Raw genomic sequence first — 25,650 nt, 5'->3', positions numbered from 1 at the left:
GAGAGAGAAAGCGCGCGTGCGCGCGCGTAAGTAGGGGCAGCAGCAGGCAAAGGGGGAAGGAGGCTTCCTGCTGAGCAAGGACCCTGATGTGGGACTTGATCCCAGGTCCTTGGGATCATGACCGGAGCCAAAGACAGGTAGACACTTAATGACTGAGCCGCCCAGGCACCCCCATGTATGATATCTTTGTGAAGCAGTACATAGTGTAAAAATTCTGCCCTTATCCTTATATTTTATACAAGTTCTCTTCCTTTCTCATTATCATGCCTTTTTCCATTTCGTATATTAAAAGAAGGAGAGGAGCTCCTGGCTGGCTCAGTTGGCAGAACATGTTACTCTTGATTTTGGGGTTGTAGGTTCAAGCCCATGTTGGGTGTAGAGATTATTTTAAAAAGTAAAATCCAAAAAAAGAGAAGGTGTAAATTGACTCATTACCATATTGCCATAAGGCTTAAATAAGAAATGATGCAGGAAAAGATCTTTATCATTTGTTTTCATCTCCTGAAATCAGTTGCCTGTGTCTTCTCTATAGTAATTTGTGCAATGGGATTTGTACTGTTGCTTTCCTTTTCAATGAGGCAATAATAACTTGAGGCTGTCACTTTAAGAATATTACTTATGCTGAGCATTGATCCAGGATAGTAGATTTTCTTACAGTGGACCAGGCAAAGTTTAGGAACATTCAGCTGGGAGGTGTAAATGGAACATTAGTGTTTCAGCGTACTGGTGGAAGATTTCTGTTGACTTTGATTACTTGTTTTCTAATTTCTCAAAGTCTGCCTTTTGAGTAAATACTGATTATAGGTCAAACTCAGGGTCAGATACGATTGCCATTGGTCAAGAAGCTTCATCCTAATGAGAGGTCATCATTCATGAAATTTCAGTACACATGTATGCTTAAAAAGTTATTGGTCCCTTCTTTTTTTCCTGACCTCAGTAGGAAACATTCAGGTCATTATGTAATCTCATAGGTCTTCGAACTTCTTTGATGAAATTTGGTCTTGAAAATTTTTTATCTGCCTAATTGACATTTAATGTGGAGAGTATGTAGTAAGTACTTTAATAATCAATTTAGAGTCTGTTGTGCTTTAATATTTAATACTCTCTAATCTTCTAATTTTATTTATTTCTGAAATCTGTTAATTTTTTATAGAAAATGAAAGTGGGGAATTAAAAATATTTTGCATTTGTATTTCTTTTTTTTTTTTAAAGATTTTATTTATTTATTTGACAGAGAGAGAGAGAGGAAGCAGGCTTCCTGCTGAGCAGAGAGCCCGATGCGGGACTCGATCCCAGGACCCTGAGATCATGACCTGAGCCGAAGGCAGCGGCTTAACCCACTGAGCCACCCAGGCGCCCCTATCTGGCTAGTTTTAAAAATGATTTTGCCTATATTTCCTAATGATATAATATATAGCAATTTGAACCACAGAGGTGTCAAGAGCGTATGCATCCTGTATTTCAGTTACAAGATTTAAAAAATAAAAACAACATGAAAACAACACTGCTCATTGATTGAATTAGAATTTTAAGTGGTACTCTGAGAAGCCATTTGATTGCTACCTTCAGCCCAAACTTAAAAAGGTGAACATCCAGTGATTTATGCTGAGGATACAGAGGTTGGTGAAAGCTGGTAATAAGCTTAATGCAGGCAGAATTAGGGGCACCTGGGTGGCTCAGTTGGTTGAGCAACTGCCTTCAGCTCAGGTCATGATCCTGGAGTCCCGGGATCGAGTCCCAATTCTGGCTCCCTGCTCAGCAGCTCCTTCTGCCCATCTCCCTTCTCATACACACACACTCTCTCAAATAAATCTTTAAAAAAAATGCAGGCAGAATTAGGTTGATATATGTTGTAGTGAAAGAGCTTTATAAGCCTGTCATTTCTTTGAATTAACTTATTTATGGAGAAAATGTCTAGAAGTGCCTATTTCATACTAATTTGTAGAGGCTGTTTTTAGTGGAAATTGGACTAAAGAACTTATTTGTAAATTATTAAAGTTGATTTTTTATTGAGATATTATTCACATATAATAACATTCATACTTTTGAAGTATATAGTTCAGTGAGTTTAGCATATTTATGAAGATAGGATTTATGAAGATAGGCAATCATGACCACTAAGAATTAAAGAAGGAGAAAATTGCTTTGTAAAATAAGTTCACTTGGTCTGATGCATTACCTGCCCAGTCTGTAGTACTAGGTATTTGTTTGCTGTGGGCAGATGATTCAGTTTGAGCCAAGAATTTGGAAGTTTCTGGAATTTTGGGGGTGAAACTTCATTGATGCTTCTATGAGATGAACTGCTCATTTAGTTCTGTCATATGGATAGGGCAACCATATTTTGACCAGGTTGTGATACTGTTTTTTACTATGCAATGAAGTGTTCTGTCTGTGGACACACTGATAAAATAGGAAGAGAGTGATCTCTATTTTATTAATTAATGAATTAAATTAAACAAGAGTGTGATCTTTACAATTCAGGGAGACCTAGCCTGACCATTTAGCCTTGTTAACTTGGGCAAGTTACTTCTTGCTGAACCTCAGTTTACAGGAGATACTGTAAAATGGTTCAGTGAAGACAACATAGTTGGTTAGGCTTGCACGCTACTTTAGATTCAGATCTCTTGACCTCTATTTTCTTTTTTACAGAACTGTGTTTTTGTTTTAAAATAAGTGATTTCTACTCAGAACTTCTTTTTAAGAAACAGTTTATCAATCCACAGTGTTCTGTTTGTGGTTTACAGATAATAAAATAAAAACAAAATCCTCATTCTGTATTTGTGGCCCAGGAGAAAGAATGTTTGTTACTGGGACTATTGACCATAAAAATGATCTCCTCTTTACAAATCTTGTAATTATATTTTAGCCAATAAAATAACTAGTAGAAATCAGGAACCTTAGCCTTCCTTTGTAATCTTAAATGGTGTGCCTCAACCTTTGGGACATAGTACTGAGAACTCTCATTTGAGAACTTATTCTTAAAGTGTGAGAATTAGCCTTAACTAGAAAAAGCAATAGCTGTTGGCTTTGCAGAAGAAAAAATAGTCTTATATTTTCCACCAGAAGAAAAAATAGTCTTATATTTTCCACCATTCATGTAACCACAATGCAGCTGTAATTCAAAGAAAGTTTTATTTTAGCCAAGGGTAATCTTCATTTTGGGAGAATTGACAGACTCATTATGAAGAGCTTTTGTCCTGGAACTTGTTAGCCTTATGTTTTCTACATTGCAAACTTATATATAGTTTGAATGAAGTAGTTCCTTTATGAAATGCTTTAGCTTTGTTACTTTTTGAAGCATTTTGTTAATTTTTTAAATTTTCCAAATAAACTGGGGCGCCTGGGTGGCTCAGTGGGTTAAGCCTCTGCCTTCGGCTCAGGTCATGATCTCAGGGTCCTAGGATCGAGCCCCGCATTGGGCTCTCTGCTCAGCAGTGAGCCTGCTTCCCCTTCTCTCTGCCTGCTTGTGATCTCTCTCTCTCTCTCTCTCTCTCTCTAAAAAAAAAAAAAAAAGAAAGAAAAAAGAAAAAAAATTTTTTTTCCAAATAAACTGTTTACTGAAATTTTACAGCATTTTAAATCAGTTCTTTGTGTCTAGGCTTTTATGACAACTTGAACTGTGGTTTCAGGTTGCTAGTTTTAAGAATTGTCTAGAGACTCTTAGAGTGTTATTAATTTTTTTTTAAAGATTTTATTTATTTATTTGACAGATCACAAGTAGGCAGAGAGGCAGGCAGAGAGAGAGAGGAGGAAGCAGGCTCCCTGCTGAGCAGAGAGGGGCTCCATCCCAGGACCCTGGGATCATGACCTGAGACAAAGGCAGACGCTTTAACCCACTGAGCCACCCAGGTGCCCCAGCTTTGAGGGTTTTTGCTTTATTTTCCCTCTCCCACCTCAGTAAACTGTTGCTACTTACATATAAAGGACTTATCTTCTAAGGATTCAGATTTCATCAATTTGTGGTGATTCATGTAGAGTTATTATTTGCAGCTGTCATTTTGTCTTCCACAGTGTTTCATTGCGTTAGAAAGTATTATGATACAACAAATATGAAGTATTTGTTAGGTTTAAGGATGCATTCTATTTCATTTTGGGTTTATTATATTCATAGTCATTTTAAAAATACGCTTGAAAAAAAATACGCTTGAATTATTATAGAAACACACAATACAGTTATGTAATCCTACTGTCTGGAGAGAATTGCTATTAATCTTTTGGTTGACTGTGTGTGTGTGTTGTTGTTTTTTTTTTTTTCCTGGTTGTCATTCTTAAAGAGGTAAAATATCACTTTACCAGGTAGATGGAGCTCACATCATTTGGTTTTGAAGCTTAATAAAATGATAGTCTTTTGTCTTTTAACAGAATGTCTTGGCAACATCCTGAAATATTTTAAATATTATGCTGGAGAGCCTTTTTTTTTTTTTTTTTTTAATGGGGATATGGGGAAAGTAGCAGCTAAGTAGAAAAACAAGGAGACAATTATAATTGCCATTTCTCTTTAGTTAGCAGAACAGACTGTGTCTTTGTCAGTAATTTCCACGTATCTTCCTGAATATCCTGCTTATACTTGAAGTCTTTTTCTCTAGAAAGTAAAGGTGGTACAGTCTCATCCTGGACCTAAAGTGTGGAGGCTTGTGCAATTTTATTTGTTTTGAGTTGCCATGGAATGTTTATCATGGGAATCACTTTTGGAGAGATTGACCTGATTACATTAAGAAATTTGAAATATTTGTTTTCCAGTTTTGTAGGAAAGTAAATGAGTAACCTTACTAATTGAGTGACGAAAGTTGCGTCATTGACAGAACCTTGTGACGGTAATTTTCTGTTAATGCTAAAGCAAGGCATTTTTGAGTTCTCTTATCCTTAACTCGCTCTTCTAGAATCCCTAGAGGACCTGTACAACAGCCCCTCGAGGACCGAATCTTCACTCCTGCTGTCTCGGCGGTGTACAGCACGGTGAGTACCTGAAGTCTCTGTTGTGGCGCCTAACTTCTGGCACATGAGCCTTTGATATCACAGCAATGTTTGTTTGATTGGCATATGAAATGTTTTTGACAAAGGTTCATTAAAATCAAATTGAATTAGGTGTATTTAATATAAGAAGGGTGAATAGGCTTTTCCCCCCTTCATCATAATTTAATAGTGAAACAAACATTGTCTTAAAATACATTGGCTAGTATACCGTTGTCTTTTTCTTCCTTTTTCATCTTTCTGTAAATCAACTTCTGGCCTTATCTTGTGACTCTTGAAGACACTGAGTTTTAATTTTCTTTTTTGATACTAAAATTAAAAAAATTTTTTTTTAATATTTAAAGATTTTTCATTTTTTACCCTTCTCTGATTACAAAAAAATGCAAAAGAAGTTTGGAAGTGAGAACATTGGTTTTAATCTGGGAAATTTAATTTTTTATGTTAAATGATTAATTCAAATTCATAAATGAAGGGAAATTTAAAAGGTAGAGGATGAAGGTCATAAAATTAAAAGCAGATTTCAGGTGTCTCACAGTGAGCCTAAGGGGATTTAAGGAAAGTGGAAGAGTCAGACATCTTTTTATTGTTTCAGTTTATCATACCAATAGTTTCTCATCTTCCAAATAGGGTGCTTCAAAGAAACTCAGAATGGTGAGAAAGATGAGTAAATAAGTCATTGTAATCTAATGTGGTATGATAAAGCAATGATTCTTATCTTTTTGGGTTATGAATTACCTTTAGAATCTGAATGTGGCCACAGTGCTTTATTCTCAAAAGAGTCCATATACCCAATGTTTACATATAATTTCAGAATTTTGCAAATGTTCGTTAGACCATTCATCAGCCCAAGGTTAAGAACCTTTAGTTAGAGATGCAAAGGAGTTAAGAACCTTTAGTTAGAGATGGGAAAGGAAGAGGCCACTCATTGAGGAAGTGGCACTAAGCTGGAAGGCATAGAACTTCTCTAGGCAGAGTAGGGAACACAAGGCCTTCTAGGAAGTTAAAATTCAGACATATGCTTAAAGGAGTGGTCAGTAGTCAGCTTTGTATGACAGTGTTCTGTAGCAGAAGTAGAGATGAGATAGTAGATGGGTTTTGGAGGTTTTAAGATTGTTGTGAAGACTTAGAACGTTATTGTGTAGGAATGAGTAGGTAGGATGGTTTCCCTGAAACAAGTCTCAGTTTACACCTGTTATAGTTCAGTTAACACTTGTAAATTACTTGAACCCCAACTCTTCAGATGGACTCCAGTTAGGTGACAAATTGCCTAATCATCATAGTAATCGAGAACTTTGAATTTACATTGAAAAACAGTTTTTCGTTTTTTTCTGGCATAAACTTTCTGTAGGCCAAATGGTTTTGTTTTGTTGTGTTATGTTTTGTTAGTACTGACCTTAAGGGCACCTTAAATTTGTCTGGCATAAATTTTTTTTTTTAAGATTTTATTTATTTATTTGACAGGCAGAGATCACAGGTAGGCAGAGAGGCAGGCAGAAAGAGAGGAAGGGAAGCAGGCTCCCTGCTGAGCAGAGAGTCTGACGTGGGGCTTGATCCCAGGACCCTGGGATCATGACCTGAGCTGAAGGCAGAGGCTTTAACCCACTGAGCCACCCAGGTGTCCTGAGTCTGACATAACTCATAAAATACATTTTTTTTTCTAATTAGGAGTATACTCTTTGCCATTCAATTTCTGTTTTCAAGATTAAGATAAGTAAAAGAAGAAAATGAAAATTTCTAGTAATCTTGAGTGAGTTCTAGAAGCAACTACTATAACCATTTTTTTGGTATAGTTTCCTTTGTCTTTTTTTCTGTGTTGTAGACTCTATATAAGGTATTTTATTCTATTTGGTCAGTTTATGTTATAATGTTAGCTTTTCCTATGCTGTTTGAAGCATGTCGTAAATAATGCTTATCTATTTTGTCATAAGAATTTAATATTCACTGGACATTTGACAGATATTTCTTTTTTTTTCTTTTTTTTTTTTTAGATATTGCATCCTTTTTTTTTTAATTTTTTTTTTTAAAGATTTTTATTTATTTATTTGATAGACAGAGAGAGATCACAAGTAGGCAGAGAGGCAGGCAGAGAGAGAGGGGGAAGCAGGCTCCCTGCTGAGCAGAGAGACCGATGCGGGGCTCGATCCCAGGACCCTGAGATCATGACCTGAGCTGAAGGCAGAGGTTTAAACCACTGAGCCACCCAGGCGCCCCTTCACAGATATTTCTTGAGCTTTCAATGTGTGTCAGGCACTGTTTGGCGTTGTAGATGTAGTAGTGAGCAAACCAAACCTACTGTACTCATGGAGTTTATACTGTTCTGTGGGTTAGAAGGAAAGTAAACAAATATATGTGCAATATAGTGGTGTGTAGGAATAAGTGTCTTGATGAAAATGGAGTAGTATAAAGAGATGGAGAATGATTGGACAATCCTGGACATTCTGTCTAAAGGCATTTAAGTAGAAAGCTAAGAAGTGAGGGAGTGGCTTTGCAGATTTCTAGGGAAAACGTATTTCTGGTAAAAGAAATAGTAGTGCAAAGGCTTAGGGATAGCAATGTGCTTATTGTGGTCTTAGAACTGCAAGGAAACTAGTGTGGTTGGAGTGGAGAGAAGGTAGGGATAGAATTCAGAGAAGTATCTGGAGCATCAGATTATGTAGGGCATTATTTACTATGGTAAGAATTTGGATTTTAATCTAAATGTGATGGAAAGCCTTTAGAAACTTAAAAGCAGTAGGTCTGAATTTCTGTTTAAAGGACACTGTAGGTATTCTACAGAGAGTAGACTGATAAGGGCAGGTGCTGGGGTGGTGAAGTGGAAGCAAGATGAGTTAAGAGGTTGTTAGTTAGAGTCAGAATGCAAGCTGGTGCAGCCACTCTGGAAAGCAGCATGGAGGTTCCTCAAAAAGTTGAAAATAGAACTATCCTACAACCTAGCAATTGCACTACTGAGTATTTACTCCAAAGATACAAATGTAGTGATCCGAAGGTGCACCTGTACCCAATGTTTATAGCAACAATGTCCACAATAGCCAAACTGTGGAAAGAGCCTAGATGTCCATCAACAGATGAATGGTTGAAGAAAATGTGGTATGTATATACAATGGTCTATTATGCAGCCATCAGAAAAAACCCTGAAATCTTGCCATTTGCAACGACTTGGATGGAACTAGGGGATATTATGCTAAGTGAAATAAGTCAATCAGAGAAAGACATTTATCATATGATCTCACTGATACGAGGAATTTGAGAAATAAGACCAAGGTTCATAAGGAAATGGAGGGAAAAATGAAACAAGACAAAACCAGAGAGGGAAACAAAACACAAGAGACTCTTAATCTCAGGAAACAAACTGAGGGTTGCTGGAGTGGTGGCAGGTGGGAGTGATGGAGATGCTGGGTGATGGACACTGGGGAGAGTATGTGCTATGGTGAGTGCTGTGAATTGTGTGGGACTGCTGAATCACAGACCAGTACCCCTGAAACAAATAATATTAAGATTATATGTTAATTTAAAAAAATCTAGGGGCACCTGGGTGGCCTCTGCCTTTGGCTCAGGTCATGATCTCAGGGTCCTGGAATCGAGCCCCGCATCAAGCTCTCTGCTCTGCCAGGAGCCTGCTTCTCCCTCTCTGTCTGCCTGCCTCTCTGCCTACTTGTTCTCTCTCTCTCTCTCTCAAATAAATAAATAAATAAATAAATAAATAAAATCTTAAAGAAAATCTAAAAATAAAGGTGATTGTGAAAAATAGGCAGAAGATGATGTACTTCCTCTAAGGCAGTACAGAAAAAGATGAGTAGTGGAATTTGGTATGTATTTTGAAAGTAGACTGTAAAAGATATCATGGTAGCTTGGATGTGAGATATGAAAGAAGAGTAAATGTTGTTGCTAGGGATTTAGTTTGAGTAACTGAATGAACATGGTACTTTTCGTGCAGATGAACACTGGGTGAGGAGCAAGGTTTTTGTTGAGAAAAATAGTAGATGTAAACATTATTTAGGGGAGAAGTCAAACATTAGGTTGTTTCTAATATTACCTATAATATTACCTATTAGAAATAACTTACTTGAATTTAAAGCCTTTTCTGAATTGTGGATTATTTTTATGGAATAACTTCCTAAAAAATGAAACTACTGAGTTAAAAATGTAGACATGTTTTTGAAATTCCTCATAAATGAAGACATGTGACTTTGTAAACTTAGTGATTTGGAGAGGAGGTTATCCAAATCATGTGAATGATAGCACAATGCCTGGTACAGAGTTTACATGTCATGTTTTGAAACAAAGGTTTTGAATTAATTTTTGAGTTAGATCAAATTTGACATTTACTATTTGAAGCCGCTGCCAAACTAATAGTCCTTTAGTCAATGAACAAAGTGGGTGCACCAAGTATATGTGATGCCTATTCTGGAAGGATAAGAGATTTTATTTTAGGCAATAAAAACTTACCTTAAAATATGGCAATCTTTACTTTCTTGACCACTTGTTTCCATTCTTAGCAATTTAAGTCTCTGCCTCACTTTTACAGTCTTGTGCACTTTAACTGAATGAGTAAGAGAGTTTGTGACCAGGTGCTTTGACGTTTTCAATTCCCCTTCTTCTCAGCCCCAAGATATGTTACTTGTTACTATTTCTCTAGTGTCTAGGTCCATTAGTATGATTTCTGTCATAAAATACAGGCTAACCCTCAGTTCACCTCCTCCTGTCTCACCATATGGTGCCCATATGTTCCTTTAATTGAGCTGGTTGAATTCCTTGAAAGGCAAAAATGAATCCTGGCCAGTCTTAAAACATTATACAATCAAATGTTTGATTTCTTTTGTCTGTTATATAGGCTTTATGCCCTCATGTCAGTATTTTAGATAGGTTTTCTGCTGATAATCAAAGAAGCAGCAAAAAGAAGACTTTTTTTTTTTTTTAAGATTTATTTATTTTGGAGAGAGAGGTGGGTGAGGGCAGGTGGGAGAAGGGAGAGGGAGAGAGAATCCATGCTGAGTGTGGAGCCTGAGGTGGGGCTCAATCCCAGTCAGTCATGAACTGAGCCAAAACCAGGAGTTGGATGCTTTATCAGCTACATCATCCAGGTGACCCAAGACTCAGTTTTTATAATGCTGTCAAGTTAATGTTTTAGGCTGATTGTCATTTATTTATTTATTTATTTATTTTAAAGATTTTATTTATTCATTTGACAGAGAGAGATCACAAGTAGGCAGAGAGGCAGGCAGAGAGAGAGGAAGGGAAGCAGGCTCCCTGCTGAGCAGAGAGCCCGCCGCGGGACTCGATCCCAGGACCCCGAGATCATGACCCGAGCCGAAGGCAGCGGCTCAACCCACTGAGCCACGCGCTTTGGCCTGATTTCTAGAAGTTTCTCTTTATTTTTATTTTATTTATTTATTTATTTAGATTTATTTATTTATTTGACAGGCAGAGATCACAAGTAGGCAGAGAGGCAGGCAGAGAGAGAGGAGGAAGCAGGCTCCCCGCTGAGCAGAGAGCCCGACATGGGGCTCGATCCCAGGACCCTGGGATCGACCTGAGCCGAAGGCAGAGGCTTTAACCCACTGAGCCACTCAGGCGCCCCTAGAAGTTTCTCTTGAGAATGTTTATCAGGAATGGGGGAGAGATTTTTGTCATATTCCTTATTCAGGGATGGGAGAGATACTTTTGTCATTATTCCTTATTAGCCATAATTACATGAAAGTGATTGATTATATGAACAAAGAATGAATGAAGCCAGTAGTTTTTAAGTTCTAGGAAGAGAATTATATATTATATGGTAAAGAGGAAATGGCAAAGCTGAAGAGGAATGAGTTGATTTGAAGTATATTTATTAATAACTCTCCTAATTGGCATACTTCTTAAGAACAAACTATTAAATTTTACTATGTTGTATATTTTTGGCTTAATATTTTATTTAGAGAAGTTGGATTTTATTACTGTTAATCCAGTATTTATTTTTATAAGTGGGCTCCGAGCCAGCATAGATTCCAGCATGGGGCTTGAACTCACCACCCCAGGTCAAGACCTGAGCTGAGATCAAGAGTTGGTTGCTTAACTTACTGAGCCATCTCTAGGTGTCCCTAAGCCAGTATTTTTAATAAAATTGCTGAAATAAACTTAATACAAAATTTTCTGGAATAATGACTTTACTACAAGAAGCAGCAATCACATCTTCTGGTGGATTGGAAGAGTTGTGTTATTAACAGTTTCTGCAAAATTCCTGTAAATAAGTTAATCTGAGTAAATTACTCCTTAATGCTCTAACATTTATCCTTTTTAGCCAGGTTATACTTTTAAAGTCTTGATTCTGTCATACTGTAGTTCTGTGAATCTAATTAGAAAATAATGCTTTTATGTTTTTTTCTAGTCACTGATAAATACTGAGTAGGCCAACATATCAGTGTAGATATCTGCACAGGGTAAAATTTAGCTGGGGTGGATCAGTACTCCTTAGACAGCTGTATCTAGCAAGATGTAAATCCACTTAATTGCCCTATAATGCAGCCCAGAATGACAATCCATTTTCCCCCCAGTGGTAAATATGCCAGTTGAACTGATGATTTGTTTTTGTAGACTTTATTTTTAAAAACAGCTTTATTGGGGTATATTTGACAGACAGTATATATAGTGCCAGTGATTTAAATATATCTAAAGTGTACTATTTAAAGTATATAATTTGGGAAGTTTTAACATATATATATATATATATATACCCACAAAAATCTTTGCCACAGTCAAAATTAATGTGCATCATTCTTAAGTTCTTCATTTGCCTTTCTAATCTTTTCTTTCCACCTTCCTCCATCATTGGTCTGCTTTTTGTTATTATGGATTCATTTTCTAGATATTTATTAGAAGCTATAATAGGAAAAAGAATAATGCAGTAGGTGCTGGTTGTTTTTTGACGTTAGTCACTCAGGTTAATTATTTTGAGATATTTCCATATTGTGTTTATCAGTAGCTTCTTCCTGGGAGAAAAAGTAAACTTTATTATTATTATTACTATTATTATAATATCTTTAGAAAAGATAAACTTTAGGTTCAAAATATAGGGCTGACACAACTACACGTTCTATATATTCTTTTTCCCTCTAAGGATAGAGTTTGGTTTTCATTAAACATAATGAAAATCATGTGATTATACAATTTGGTTGCTTTCTTTATTTTTATTTGTTTATTTATTTATTTCTAAAAGGTTTTATTTATTTATTTGACAGAGATCACAAGTAGGCAGAAAGGCAGGCAGAGAGAGAGAGACAGGGAAGCAGGCTCCCTGCTGAGCAGAGAGCCGGATGCGAGGCTCCATCCCAGGACCCTGAGATCATGACCTGAGCTGAAGGCAGAGGCTAAACCCACTGAGCCACCCAGGCACCCCTGCTTTCTTTTTTAATACAACATTGTATTATAAATAATTTCCTTTGTTATTACATAACACTTAAAAACATTGTAAGCACAAACATAAGTTTAAGTATCGTGTCAATGAGGCGAACCATAATTTCCATAATGAGTAAATTTAAGAACTAGTGTTTGTCTTGAAGATTCTCTTTATTTTCTGTTTCAAATAATTTTATGATATGTACATATGCATAAATAAGATACATACACATACGTGTGCATATTTTCATCTGTTTAAATAGGATTTTTACCTTAGGCTAAAATTCTCAAAAGTAGCCTTAGTATGTTAAAGTAACAAACATAATAGATACTTATGTGTATCTTTAAAGATGCTTAATATTTTTGATATTATACAGTTATGGTAGGTTACGTATAGGAGTGTATCCATTTCATTGTATTTGGACTTTCAGGGGTTCACATTCATTTAAAAAATATATGTATTTTATTTATTTAGAGCATGAGTAGGGGGAGGGGCGGGGGAGAAGGAGAAAGAATCTCAAGCAGATTCTGCATTGAGCATCCATTGTGGGCCTCGATCTCACGATCCTGAGGTCATGACCTGAGCTGAAATCAAGTCTGTCACCTAAACTACTGAACCACCCAGACACCCCCAGGTGTTCCCATTTCAGCTGTGTTTGCTAACTTGATCGGTTAAAAGTGCTATTTCACAGTTCATGAAGGAGAAAATTAGCAGGTTTTAAGTGGCTGTGGAAGAATGTTTAACATTGGTAAAATGATACCATATTTATGTCTAAAATTAGCAAAGGTTTAATTATTATCCGTTTCTCAGTTATAGAAATGTAATAATTAGGAATGTTTTGGGACTTTTAAAAAGTCTTTTAATGCTTTTTCCCATTCAGTATTTTTACATTATGGAGTATACAAAAGAAATGAAATTTTCCTGTCTGTTGTGACAAAAAGGATTTTGTTATAAAAATATTGAGTTTTACAATTATTATTGTTGTCACTTTTCTCCAATAGCATTGCTGGTACATGAACATATTTAGAAATCTAGGTTTTTTGTTTGAAATGAAAATAAAAGATGAAAATCAAATTTAGATATTTCTTCTTTTTTATTTTTATTTATTTATTTTAAATAAAGCTATGTGATTTTTTTCTTTAAAGATTTTATTTGTTTATTTGACAGAGAGGGATCACAAGTAGGCAGAGGGAGCAAGAGATGGGAAAGCAGGCTCCCCACTGTGCAGAGAGCCCGATGCGGCGCTCGATCCCACGACCCTGAGATCATGACCTGAGCCGAAGGCAGAGGTCTAACCCATTGAGCCACCAGGCACCCCTAAAATACTTCCTCTTCTTTTTTTCTTTTTAAAAGATTTTATTTATTTATCAGAGAGAGAGAGGGGGAGAGAGCGAGCACAGGCAGACAGAATGGCAGGCAGAGGCAGAGGGAGAAGCAGGCTCCCTGCCGAGCAAGGAACCTGATGTGGGACTCGATCCCAGGACGCTGGGATCATGACCTGAGCCGAAGGCAGCCACCCAACCAACTGAGGCACCCAGGCGTCCCAATACTTCCTCTTTTTTAAAAAAAATTGTGGTAAAATGGCTTAACATAAAATTTACCATCTTAATCATTTTATTTTTTAAAATTGTTTTTTCAAAAACTTTATTTATTTGTTTAATCTGTACACCCAATGTGGGGCTCAAACTCAAAAGCCCAAGATCAAGAGCCATGTGCTCTTCTGACTGAACTGGCTAGACATCCCCTGTCTTAATTTTCTTTTCTTTTCTTTTTTTTTTTTTAGTTTATTTGACAGATACCACAAGTAGGCAGAGAGGCAGGCAGAGAGAGAAGGGGAAGCAGGCTCCCTGTTGAGCAGAGAGCCCTATTCGGTGCTCGATCCCAGGACCCTGGGATCATGACTTGAGCCAAAGCCAAAAGCTTTAACCTACTGAGCCACCCAGGTGCCCCTGTCTTAATCAATTTAAAGTTCTACTAATACAGTCAAATTTTTGTGCAGCCCCATCACCATCCATCTCTAAAAGTCTTCATTTTAAAAACTGAAACTCTGCCTATAAAACAACTACAACTGCTATATAACAGTTCCTCATTTCTCTTCCCCTTAGTTTCTGGAAACCACCATTTTACTTTCTATGTCTGTGATTTTGACTACTATAAGTACTTTGTGTAAGTCAAATTATACATATACAGATAAATTATATTTATCTTTTTGTGACTAGTTTATTTCACTTAGCATAATGTCTCAATGTTTATCCATATTGTGGCAGGTGTCAGAATGTCCTTCCTTTTTGAGTCATGTTGTTTTCCAGTTTTCCCAGCATCCTTTGTTCACAAGACTCTTTTTCCCATTAAATGGTCCTGACGTCTTTTTTGAAAATCATGTGAGCATATGTGCGAGTATTTATTTTTGGTCCCTGTATTCTATTCTGTTGGTCTGTATGTCTGTGTTTATACCAAAACCACACTGCTTTTTATTAATAAGCTTTGTAGTAAATTTTGAAATCAGGAAATGTGAGTTCTTCAGTCTTGTTCTTTTTCAAGATTGTTTTGTCTATTTATGCTTTCTTGAAATTCCACATAAATTTTAGGTTGGATTTTTCTGTTTCCGTAAAAAATATCATTGGGATTTTGGTAGGGATTGCATTATATCTGTAGTTCACTTTCAGCAGTATTGACATCTTAACAATATTAAGTCTTTAAATCTATGAATATGTAATGTATTTTCATTCATTTTATGTCTTCAATTTCTTACAGTGGCATTTTATATTTTTCATTGTAGAATTCTTTCATGTTTTTTGTTAATTTCTTTTTTTTTTTTTTAAGATTTTATTTATTTATTTGACAGAGAGAGATTACAAGTAAGCAGAGAGGCAGGCAGAGAGAGAGAGGAGGAAGCAGGCTCCCTGCTGAGCAGAGAGCCCGAGGCGGAACTCGATCCCAGGATCCTGAGATCTTGACCTGAGCCGAAGGCAGCGGCTTAACCCACTGAGCCATTTTTGTTAATTTCTAAGGCTGTTGTAAATGGAATTGTTTTCCTCCTTTCCTTTTCAGATTATTTATTGCTCATGTTTAGAAATTCAACTGATTTTTGTGCGTTGACGTCATATCTTTCTGCTTTCCTGAACTCATTTGTTATTCTGATGGTTTTATTGTGGAAAGAGAATCTTTTCTACATAGAAGATTGTATCTCAAACAAGTAATTTTACTTATTTTTCAGTTCAGATATCTTTTGTTTTTTATTCTTGCCTAATTGTTTGGTTAAGGTTTCCAATACTGTGTTGAAAAGAAGTGGGGAAAGCACTTGCTTTGTTTTTTATTTTATTTTTATTTATTTATTTATTTAAAAGATTTTATTTATTTATTTGACAGAGAGAGATTACAAGTAGGCAGAGAGGCAGGCAGAGAGAGAGAGGAGGAAGCAGGCTCCCTGCAGAGCAGAGAGCCCGATGCAGGACTCGATCCCAGGACCCTGAGATCATGACCTGAGCCGAAGGCAGCGGCTTAACCCACTGAGCCACCCAGGCGCCCTGTTTTTGATTTTAGAGAGAAGCCTCAGTCATTTGCCACTGAGTATGAAATTTGCTGTGGGTTTTTCATATATAGCTTTTATTATGTTGAAGCAGTTTCCTTCTATTTTTAGTTTGTTGAGTCTTTTTTATCATGAAAAGATGGTGAAATTTTTTCTGGTCAAATGGGTTTTCTCATTCATGTTGGTGTGGTGTATTACACTGATTGATTTTTATATATTGAACTGTCCTTGCATATCAGGAATAAATCTCACTTGGTCCTGATATATAATCCTCTAATATGCTATTGGATTCTGTTTGTTAGTGTTGTGTGTCTCTTGTTGTTTTGTTTTTTGGGTATTTTTTTTTTTTTTTAAGTTTCTAATGTTTTTATTTTTTTATTTTTTTAATTTTTTCCCAATTTATTTATTTTCAGAAAAACAGTATTCATTATTTTTTCACCACACCCAGTGCTCCATGCAAGCTGTGCCCTCTATAATACCCACCACCTGGTACCCCAACCTCCCACCCCCCCCCCGCCACTTCAAACCCCTCAGATTGTTTTTCAGAGTCCATAGTCTCTCATGGAAGAGCAAACAGTATTTAACACATGTAATGAGACTACAAGTATTTTATCCCCTAATTTTCTTAGTTTTCTAAAATGTACATTAGTTTATTAAAGAAAAGAGCTTACTTTACTATTTAAATAAATTTAGACATTCCAAAGATTATCTTGTGTGATACTGAAGTTTTAAAGGCCACATTATTAATAATTAATAATAATAATAATAAACTGCTTATGGAATAATAATAAACTGCTTGGCCTAAAATTATAGGCATCTTCTTGTTAAATAAGTCCAGGGGCGGGGCGCCTGGGTGGCTCAGTGGTTTAAGCCTCTGCCTTCAGCTCAGGTCATGATCTCAGGGTCCTTGGATCGAGCCCCACATCGGGCTCTCTGCTCAGTGGGGAGCCTGCTTCCCCCTCTCTCTCTGCCTGCCTCTATGCCTACTTGTGATCTCTGTCTATCAAATAAATAAATAAAAATGTTTAAAAAAAAAAATAAGTCCAGGGGCACCTGGGTGGCTCAGTGGGTTAAGCCTCTGCCTTTGGCTCAGGTCATGGTCCCAGGGTCCTGGGATCGAGCCCCACATCGGGTTCTCTGCTGAGCGGGGAGCCTGCTTCCCTCTCTCTCTGCCTGCCTCTCCGCCGACTTGTGATCTCTGTCTGTTAAATTAAAATAAATAAATAAATAAATAAAGTCTTTCCAAATGTATATTTGAAGGATGTGATTACCCATTCCCCAAGAGATAATATATTTTTTACTGCTATAAATATAATGTTTAAATAATATTTATTTATTTAAGATTTTATTTATTTATTTGACAGAGAGACAGCAAGAGAGGGAACATAAGCAGGGGGAATGTGAGAGGAAGAAGCAGGCTTACCACTGAGCAGGGAACCCTATGTGGGGCTGGATCTCAGGAGCTTTGGATCATGATTGAATGGAAGACAGATGCTAAACGATTGAGCCACTCAAGCGCCCCTAAATAATATTTAAACAGCTGACTCCTGCCTTAATTTTCTTCTGATGAAATAATGCCAGTTTAGGAAAACAAAGAAAATGAAAGTGTGAAGTGAATGAAAGTCCACCATTATCTTATTTCCCAGAGACATACCTATATAGAATGAGAATTTTTCTGGATGTTTTATGTTTTTATGTGCATATAAAATAGACATAGAAAAATTTACAATGCAGATATAACTTTAAAAACCTTCTGTTTATACTTAATATGTATTGCTTGTAAATTACATTTTTTGTTTTAGCATATCATGCATATCTTATCATGTCATTATAGAATTATATACACAGGGGATGCTTAGGTGGCTCACTTGTTGAGCGTCTTTCGGCTCAGGTTGTGATCCTAGGGTCTTGGGATTGAGCCCCGAATCAGGCTCCCGCTCGGCAGGAAACCTGCTTCTCCCTCTCCCACTTACCTTCTCGTGTTCCCTCTCTCGCTCTGTCTCTGTAAAATAAATAAATAAATAAAATCTTAAGGGAAAAAAAGAATTATACACATAGAAATATACATCCCCACTCCTATGATATTTTTAGTACCTTAGCTTCTTAATGGTTTATATCATTAAAAAGAAAACTATATCATGAGATTTTTGCTTGTATTGAGAAGAAAGCAGTATTAGGGGTGAAGATGTTCATAAAAATATTCCTTTTGTACTTTGATTTATAAAACTAATCATCTGTTGGGCATTTTGGTGATTTTTATATTTTTTAAATAAATAATGCTCTGATGAACATTCTTTTCCTTGTCTGTGGATCTTTATTATCTTGGTGATTTCTTTATGGTAATTCCTTATTGAGAGCAAGAGAGCATGCGTAGGGGAACAGCAGAGGAAGAGGGGAAAGCAGAGGCCCTGCTGAGCAGGGAGCCAGATGTGGGGCTCGGTCCCAGGATCCTGAGACATGACCTGGGCTGAAGGCAGATGCTTAACTGACTGACCAGGCATCCCTTTATGATAATTGTTAACAGCTGGTTAACACTTACCCATCTATTTCACGAAAACAGAGAATGCATCTGATTTTTAAAAAGCAAATAATAGGGGTGCCTGGCCTGGCAGAGCATGTAGCCCTTAATCTTGGGGGTTGTGAGTTCAAGCTCCACGTTGGGTGCAGAGATTATTTAAAAATAAAGTCTTTTAAAAAAATAAAATTGCAAATAATATGGGAGGGTTTATAATGCAAAGAAATAGTCCCCTGCTTACTCTTCATTGTCCAGTCTTTCCCTGCAGGGGCAGTCCTGCTTTTAGCTATTTTCGCATTTAGTTTCTCTGGTATTACCTCTGTATCTCTAAATAAAACAATTTTCTATTAGTCATGACCCACTGACTCTTTGCTTTGAGGACTGGTGTGTTTCAGTTCTCTTGTACTCCTCCCTTCTTTCCTCTGTTTACTCTCAGTGTAGTTAGGTCACTGTTTTGGTCCCCTAACAGCTGAGGAGATTTTTAGAACATACAGTTTGGACACTTGATAGAAATCATATTCTATTCTATTTATTTGTTTATTTGGAGAGAGAGTGTGAGGGGGGAAAGTCAGAGGGAGAAGGAGAGCGTGGAGCCCAACACAGGGGTTGGTTTCATGACCCTGAGATCATGACCTGAACCAAAGTCAGATACTTAGACCCGACTGAGCCACCCAGGCAACAGTCCTGTTTGCTTATCTGTTGCTTTTTGAACTCTTACTCTTTGTTTGATTTTTTTTCTCATTTCACCTTTAAGAGAATTTCTATTGTTAACTATTCTACTGAGGTAGAATGATAATCTCTGTGGTATCTTTCCCTTGAGATTTGCAGGAACTCTTAAAGTGGTCTCTGAATAAAGTAGACTAAACTTAGGGAAACCATCTCTGTTTCTAATCCAAATATAGTTTTAGGTATGGTGTCAATCTGTTCCCTTGGGATTTTCTCCTTTGTACTGTTTGAACCTGAATTATGTAAGAGTACTGAAAATCTGATTCTCAAACGTAGGGGTGTTCCTTTTGGAACCAATAATCATTTCCTTAAAGAATCTTCAACAGAGCATATAGGAATTTATTTCATTATACAATTAGTCAATTAGTCCCTTTCCCACTAATCAGTGATTCAGTGTTACATTTCCCTTTTATCTTTTTTGACAAGGATTTCATGATTTGCTCATTGTTCTGCTGCACTTTTTGCTGATTTGTTTCTGTGACCATATCAGTGAAGAAGATATAGTTAGTTAAAAAGCTTTGTTATGGGGCATCTGGGTGGCTCAGTGGGTTAAAGCCTCTGCCTTCGACTTGGGTCATGATCCCAGGGTCCTGAGATCGAGCCCCACATCGGGCTTTCTGCTCAGTGGGGAGCCTGCGTCCCCCTCTCTCTTTCTGCCTGCCTCTCTGCCTACTTATGATCTCTTTCTGTCAAATAAATAAATAAAATCTTAAAAAAAAAAAAAGCTTTGTTATCCCTCTGGTTTATACAGTTTGCCATCCCTCTAGCGTATACAATTCCTTTGTATGCTAACATTGCTAAGAGAAACTGATATAAACCTTGTTTAATTCCCAATTGAATATTTTTATATTCTAAAAATAGTCATTGTGCACATGTGTAATACAAACTCATGTACTTCATGTTTACAGATGAACTATATAGCAGGTTAAATTGTGTATTTAAAATAAAATTTATGGGACGCCTGGCTGGCTCTGTTGATTAAGAGTCCAAATCTTGGTCATGATCTCAGAGTCTGAGGATTGAGTCCTGCATCAATCAGGCTCTGCATTCTGTGTGGAGGCTTGAGGATTCTTTCTCTACCCTGTGTGCAGGGGCACACACTCTCTCTAAAATAAATAAATAAATAAATAAATAAATGAATGATTTGTATCTTCTTACAGAGATTTTTATTAACCTAATATTTAATTTATGGGTAGAAATAGTATTTGCTTCCAATTTTTTTGTATTAAGCATTATATTAGGTACTCCTTAAAATTTATCTCTAATCTTCAATACATACCTCTAAGATTTCCTTATTTTATATGGTGGGAAAGTGAAACTTTGAGTTATTTTCCCATAGTAATACACCTGTTAAATGATAGAGCTGAAACTATGTATGGTTATATTTTCTTCAATGATATTTTCGGTACCTCAGCTTTTAACATATGAATGAAGAATGGAAAAAAACCAACATGAATAGTAGTAACTAAGATAGAGATATTGCTAATTTTGCTGTTGTGTCAGTGAAGCCCATGATCTGAAGTTCAGATTAGGTGAGCAGGAGAAAGTACTTCAAAGTTGGCCACGTCTTTTCCTGCAGTCAGACGTGGTTCTTCATAGTTTTCTTTCTTTTTTTTTTTATATTTTTTATTTATTTATTTGACAGACAGAGATCACAAGTAGGCAGAGAAGCAGGCAGATAGAGAGGAAGGGAAGCAGGCCCCCCGCTGAGCAGAGAGCCTGATGTGAGACTCCATCCCAGGACCCTGAGATCATGACCTGAGCCGAAGGCAGCGGCTTAACCCACTGAGCCACCCAGGCGCCCTCTTCATAGTTTTCTTGTTGATACCTTCAGTTACTGTAATGTATTGCAGGTAGAAAGTGCAAGTCATCTCTGAAACTCTTGATTAAAGTTATTGTTATTTCTCAAATTGTTTTTTTTTTCCCCCAAAGATTTTATCTTATTTATTTGTCAGAGGGAATACAAGCAGGGGGAGTGGTAGGCAGAGGGGAGAAGGAAAAGCAGGCTCCCTGGGCTCCCCGCTGAGTAGGGAGCCTGATGTGGGACTTGATCCTGGGATGACCCAGGCCGAAGGCAGATGCTTAACTGACTGAGTCACCCAGGCATCCCACAGATTTTTTTTTTTTAGTTGAATGCCATGTGAAAATCATCTCCTTTACCACTACCTAGTTTGTTTCCTTAGCTCCAGCTTCTGTCTCTTACCTCTCAACTTCATTGAGATAAAATTCAATATCATGTAACTCACCCATCTAAAATCTGCAGTTCACTGAATTTTATCATGTTGAGAGTTGCACAGTCATAAATACAGTCAGTACTGGGACATTTTCATTACTCTGAAAAGAAATCCTGTTTCCCTAATAAGGGAAACATCACCCATCACCCCCAGCCAGCCCTAGGTAGCCCCTAATCTACTTTCGGTCTCTTACAGATTTGCCTGGACATTTCATATAAATGGAATCATCTAGTATCTTGTCCTTTGTGATGACTTATGTCTCTTAGCATAATGTTCTTATCACTGAATAATATCTGTTGTATGGATATACCATATTTATTTTATCTATTGGTAAGTAACTCTAGATGGTTGATATTTGAGTTATTTCCACTTTTCAGCTGGTATGGATAATGCTGCTTTGAACATTTATGTACACTTTTTGTGTCAACATTTAGCCTCTCTCTTCTCATTGCAAAATAGAAAAGAGGTGAGATTTTAAAATTTTAGTGGCTCCTCTTTGCTGAAAAGATGAAATTATAATATCTTAATAAGAATTCTGTAGCTTTTCACAACTTGGCTATAAAATCAGGCTGTAATAATACCAGTCCCATTTCTCTCTGTTTAACTCTCTCTCTCCTCCGTAGACCCTTTCCAAAGAGAACCCTTTTCCAGTTTGCAGAACATGTTTTGCCTTCTTACCTCTGAAGCCATTAACTTTCTTTTTGATATCCTGTTTCTAATTCTTGGTCTGAACTGAAGCTTTTCCCCTTTCAAGATACAATTCAGATGTCACCAGACCTTTGCAAAGTTTCAGACCTGGTTGCTTCTGGTTTTCAGCAGTACTTTTAATGTACATCAAATAGTAATTATCACAGGATTTGTTTCTTTATTTACCTGTGACTTCCTTTCTGTTGGAGCTCCTTTCGACAAGAAGTATTTTTATCTCTGTAGCTTAATACAGACCTTGATGGAGCATTGAAGCTTACAGTTGACTTAAGAGAGAGGATGGGGTGCCTGGGTGGCTCAGTTGGTTAAGTGACTGCCTTCGGCTCAGGTCATGATCCTAGAGTCCCAGGATTGAGTCCTGCGGCAGGCTTCCTGCTCAGCAGGAAGTCTGCTTTTCCCTGTGACCTTCCCCCTCTCGTGCTCTCTCTCTCTCATTCTCTCCTTCTCAAATAAAGAAATAAAACCTTTTAAAAAAGGATTTAAAATTAGGTATTGTATCAAATTGGTTTGTATTATGATCTCTGCGTGGTATCTTTTCTGTTTTTTATATTCTGTTTTAGTATCAGCAGACCCAATATTTTTTAAGAAATTGTTTTCTGTTATACCTCAATTACAAACAATACTGAAGCTACCTAAGGAAAAAAAAATCTGTTGTTATGTCTTCTTTTTCCTTGTGGTTCTATGTCCTTATGGATCCTAGGACTGCTGAAATTGGCTTAGTCACCTCTGTAATTCTGAGATTCTGAACTTTTTAGAAAAAGATTTTATTTATTGATTTTGAGAGAAAGAGAGCAAGAAAGAACACGAGAAGGGGGAGGGTAAAAGGGTGAGGGAGAAGCAGACTCCCTGCTGAGCAGGGAGCCCATCCCAGGCCCCTGTGATCATGACCTGAGCTGAAGGCAGACACTTAACCTACTGACCCTCAGGCATCTCCTGAGACTCTGAATTTTTTAAAATTTTAGTTTAGGATATTACTGATTTACGCTATGATAATCTTGTCTTGCTTTACGACTGAGCCATCCAGGTGCCCCTCTCTTCTTTCTTGTTGATTAGGTGGCATTGGTAGTGATAATGTCAGAGAGAATGTGAAAAATGTCATGATATTAAGGAAAGTGTTTTAGTATCCTGTATGATTCTCCTTTTTAGTTGAGTATGCCTGCTTTTATGTATTTCCCAGTCTCTCTAATAAATATCTGTAGATAGTAGGAAACAAATGGACTGAAGGAAACACTAGTATGATATGAAGAACTAAGAGGGAAAACGATTTACCCATCCAACTGCTAGCAGGTCATAGTATTGAAAGTAACCAAGTAAGGAAAACTTTGGAATCTTTCCAGTCTTCCCCAAATTGAACCTGGTTATTTCTATATGGGAGCTGAAGCTCTTGGAATGTTTTTAGATGACCTCACTAAATGAACTTTATCAAAGTTAAAAAAAAAAAAAAGTAATGACTTTATGGTTTACCTTTATATTTTCAAAAGATCCTTCATATTGGTCAGCAATCACCAAATACCGATTTTTTTAGGAATTTTTTTTAAGGTAGAAGTCTTGAATGAAAATCAATAGTGAGCTGAAGTTTTCACAGAGTCACAGTTTTAGAGGTTCCCTCTCTTGTGCCAAAAATTTTTTTATATATACTTTCTATTCTGTAACGACATATTATAACTTATATTAATGTGACTAATATTTTACTCCAGCTACTGGGTAGTTGGCTTGTTTTTGCCTTTAATCTTTTTTAGGAAGTAGAAGGTATTAAAATGTGTATGCCTAAAACTGCAGAAAATTAAAAGACTTCAAAAATCATTTTAAGCAGAAATTGTGTATCACCGCCCAGGTACAAAAAATTAAATAGTGTATGGTCTTTCCTGTTAAAAACTCCCTCTCTTCTCAAAGTAATGTATCTGCTTTAAAAAAAAAAAATGTCCCTGCTTTTATTGACAGTTTGCCATCCATGTATTTCTAAACTAATTTAGTCAAATGCTTTCTTCTTTGGAACTTCTTGGGAATCATACTGTGTATATTCTTTATGGTTTATGAGAGTCATTCAGGTTGTGGTGTGTTGTAGTTTTTCATTGAATTTCTGTATAGGAAGATCTTGCATTATTGATCCATCCTCCTGTTAATGAACAGGTATATTATTTCTAGTTTTTGCTTACTAAGAGCAATACAACTATGAGCATTTTTTTACATGTGCCTTGTTGCACATTTTCCTGTTCTCACAGATGTATAGCTAGAAATGGAGTAGCTAGATCATAGGGTATGCCTACTTTCATAGTTACTAGCTAGTACCACATTCTTTCCCAAAGTGCTTGTACAAATTTTTTTTCCCACCAGCAAATGAGTGAGAATTCTAGAAGCTGCCTGTTGTTGCCAAGGCAAAAATATAATATCTTTCTTCTTCTTCTTCTTCTTTTTTTTTTTAAAAGATATTGTTTATTTATTTGACAGAGAGAGACACATTGAGAGAGGAAACACAAGCAAGGGGGTAGAAGAGGGAGAAGCAGGCCTCCCGCTGAGCAGGGAGCCCAATGCGATATGGGGCTCGATCCTAGGACGCCGGGATCATGACCCGAGCTGAAGGCAACTGCTTAATGACCAAGCCACCCAGGCACCCAAAAAATATAATATCTTTAAAAAATACAAAAGTTTATTGGGCATATTATCTTTTTTCAACTTTAATGCAGTGCACCAGTGTACTCCATGAAATTGTCAATTAATTTTGCTTTGGATTAATATTACATGAAAGACAATAATCTTTTTTGCTTTGGAATTGTTTAAGTATTGTCATAATCAGCTATTTTATACTTCCCTGCCTCCATAATTGAGATGGTAGTAATATGTGTGAAATAATGTTTTTTTCCTTCTACGAAAACTTTTTTCCTCTACCTTTGAAGTACATGAATTTTAACAGTATGATCTGAGATGGAGTAATTTAGCCAGGAGGAAGAAACTCCAGTCAGAGATTTAAAGTTTTAATAATCATTTATTTAGGAATATTTTGAAAGAGGTATTCAAAGTTGTGTGTAACTTTGATTTTTGTCCTCAACAACTTCATTAGTCCTGTGCCATTTTCTTGGGTTAGGTTTGTGTTAACTACTTACATTTTGTATTATTTCTCATTGAAGGTGATCTACCCTTTATCCCTGGCATAGATATTAAGGTCTATAATACACTAAAAGCAAACGTATAGTGTGTTGTGCAGTGTGACACTTGTAATAGGGGTCTTTTTGCATTAAGCAGAGCTCAATTATAGATCAAAGATTTATTGCATGGAGCAGCTTGTTTCTAGGGAAAAAATGTCTTTTAAAGACTTTTATTTGACAGTGAGAGAGAGAGAGCGAGAGAGAGCGCGCGAGCCCAAGCACCAGGAGCAGTTGGCAGAGGGAGAGGGAGAAGCAGGCCCTTGCTAAGCAGAGAGTCTGATGCAGGACTCTATCCCAGAACCCCAGGATCATGACCTGAGCCGATGGCAGATAAATAACCGACTGAGCCACCCAGGTGCCCCTAGGAAAAATTTAGAATGATATGATTTTTGTGATTCTCCTGTTACTTTTTTTTTTTTTTTTAATGTTTCTCTCAGAAGCAAATCATTGAAGGG

At 36.8% G+C, this 25,650-nt stretch overlaps 1 protein-coding gene across 18 annotated transcripts in view; it reads left to right on the top strand.

Annotated features, from left to right (window-relative positions):
* EIF4G3 (eukaryotic translation initiation factor 4 gamma 3) overlaps window positions 1–25,650 on the top strand; it is a 350,821-nt gene that overhangs the window by 98,067 nt on the left and 227,104 nt on the right. For all 18 annotated transcript variants that reach the window (XM_044237357.1, XM_044237358.1, XM_044237359.1 and 15 more), the window contains one exon: window positions 4,881–4,956. The gene's annotated coding sequence lies outside the window, so the exon portion shown is untranslated. Of the gene's footprint in view, window positions 1–4,880; window positions 4,957–25,650 lie in introns of those variants that run through there.

This window comes from Neovison vison, chromosome 2, assembly GCF_020171115.1.
Source record: "Neovison vison isolate M4711 chromosome 2, ASM_NN_V1, whole genome shotgun sequence".
NCBI lineage: Eukaryota > Metazoa > Chordata > Mammalia > Carnivora > Mustelidae > Neogale > Neogale vison.
Note: the sequence above shows the minus strand (reverse complement) of the source record. Positions and strands in the feature narration are given on the sequence as shown.